Source organism: Lipotes vexillifer, unplaced genomic scaffold (genome assembly GCF_000442215.2).
Source record: "Lipotes vexillifer unplaced genomic scaffold, Lipotes_vexillifer_v1.1 scaffold390, whole genome shotgun sequence".
In the NCBI taxonomy this organism is placed as follows: domain Eukaryota; kingdom Metazoa; phylum Chordata; class Mammalia; order Artiodactyla; family Lipotidae; genus Lipotes; species Lipotes vexillifer.
The window spans coordinates 3,031,261-3,033,715 of record NW_006784503.1 but is presented as its reverse complement, the minus strand read 5'-3'; positions in this window follow the sequence as shown (position 1 = coordinate 3,033,715).

The following is a 2,455-nucleotide window of genomic DNA, read 5'->3' as shown; positions in this document are numbered from 1 at the left end:
TTGCCCCGTTTGACAGGTTGGCCACGTGAGCCGATGGGATAATGCACATTTACTTCTAACATCAGTGCCTGCAGCTCCCCTCATTACACGGGTGCCTCCAAATCTCTGGTGTCTGACTTCCTTGGCTCGAGTCAGAGCCTGAGACCAGCCAGCTCAGAGGTGGAAGTTGTGCAATGCGGGCACAAAGTGGCATTTTTATGTAGATATTTATTTGGCAGTGGGAATTTACCATGTGCCATGCACCACGGGTATCATAACCTCTCCAAAAGTTTAGGCTTAAAAAAAAGTGAATTTTCCTTTTAGATAATGTTTATTGATGTGGGGAAATCCACAGAATATTATATTCAGTTACAAAGCTCACCCCCAGCATACAAAACAGCAGGCAGTATGATTCCAGTTATGACTGTTTTTTACAGTTATCTTTATACACCGAGAAAGGCCTAGAAGAAAGACCACAGACATCTACTGTGATTGCTCAGACGTGCGATTATCAGTGATTTTTGTCTTCTTCATCCACTTTCTCTATTTTCCAAGTTTCTCATGAGCACGGGTTACTCTCATAATCACAGAAAGCAATTGAATTATAAACTTATATTGGTGCTCCGGGAATGGTCTCCAGGAGAGGACCCGGCAGGCCAGGCGGGGCAGGCAGGGCAGGCAGGGCAGGCAGGGCAGGCAGGGGAGGCAGGGGAGGGGGAGACTGGCACTTCTTTGCCCCGGACTGAATTTGGAGTTTGGGACAAACCCCTAGGGACCCAACTACACCTCCTGCCAGCTGGAAGATGAACACAGCGGCTCTGGGTCACGGGAAGCCATGGCAGGGAGAACGTCTTGCTGCCAGGTTCTCACGAGAGGGCCCTGCACTTCGGGCTGTGCTGTCCGTAAGCCAACTGAAGTCTCCAATCAGACGTTTAGCGAGTTCAACGTTGCTGTGAGTGAATTCTCCATTTTTCGAGAGCTCCCTGCCGAGAGCCGTGCTCTGCTCTCTCGCTTGGGTCAGGGGCTTCTGATTTACTTTTTGCACAGGGCCTGGGGCAGACCTGCAGGGAAGGATGCAGGCTCTGCTTGGTAGCCTGAAACCCCAGGGGGTGGGAGGTAGAACTGCTCGGGAAGTTGAGCGAGGCCGAGAAGGTGGGCTGGGTTCAGGTCCCAGCTCCGGGCCTCAGGGTCCCCACCTGTGCAATGGGAGCGCGGGGCTATGCCGCCCAGGTTCTTCCTCCTGGGACAGTGTGGACTCAGGCTGGCCCGTCACTAGATTCAGAATCTCTGGACTCAGAAACAGATCCACTGGGCAGGTTTCTTCTGGGGTGACCACTGGCCTCCCTCTAACCAGAAGAACTGTTTCCCAGCCAGCTCCCTCCCCCACTGGGTCTCCTCACGCCCTGCCCCTGGTGTATGGGTGGGCCAGGCTCTCCCCTGGGCCCCCGGAGGCAGGGAAGCTGGAGAGGGTGGGTATGGTGGTCTGGCGGGAGTGGATCGGTGGAGGGAACAGGTCACAGAGGACCTCGAGTGCGGCTCAGGCGGCCACCCGGTCTGGAAATGAGGAGAAGCCGCTCCTGGGGCGGGGCCACCTCTGATGGGCTCAGTGAGTGGAGGACACCTTCGCACCCAGTGAAGAAAGACGTCCTTCTCTGGGGGGCACAGCTGGGCGGCCCCTCGCAGTCCTCCTCCTATGATGCCCGGCCCCAGGAACCGCTCCTGATGCTGCTGCTATGGCCTCTGATGCAGGGATAAAAAGGGGATGAAACGGGCAAAAGGCACTTTAGACAAATGAGCAGAAGGGCATGAGCCCCGCCGTGGGCTCAGAAAGCAGCATTTGTGGGGAGAGAGGTCCCATGACGGCTGTATGTTGTTTTTTTAAGGTAGAAAGTTATATGGTATCTCTCTCTTGTTTTTTTTTCTTTTTTTTGCGTTACGCGGGCCTCTCACTGCTGTGGCCTCTCCCATTGCGGAGCACAGGATGCGCAGGCTCAGTGGCCATGGCTCACAGGCCCAGCCGCTCCGCGGCATGTGGGATCTTCCCGGACCGGGGCACGAACCTGCGTCCCCTGCATCGGCAGGCGGACTCCCAACCACTGCGCCACCAGGGAAGCCCCCTGACGTACATTTTTTAGTGAAGGGCTCTTTGTAACACCTGCTCTCAGTTTTTATCTGCAAGTGGCTTGATTGGGCCCTCATCCTTGGGGACTATTTTGGCCTCTGGTACAGGGTTCAAATTGGCCTTACTTTCCTTTAAGTACCATGCCTTCTATTTTTTTTTATAGATCTTTACTGGAGTATAATTGCTTCACAATACTGTGTTAGTTTGTGCTGTACAACAAAATGAATCAGCCATATGCATATATACATCCCCATATCCCCTCCCTCTTGAGCCTCCCTCCCACCCTCCCTATCCCACCCCTCTAGGTGGTCACAAAGCACCGAGCTGATCTCCCTGTGCTATGCGCTGCTTCCC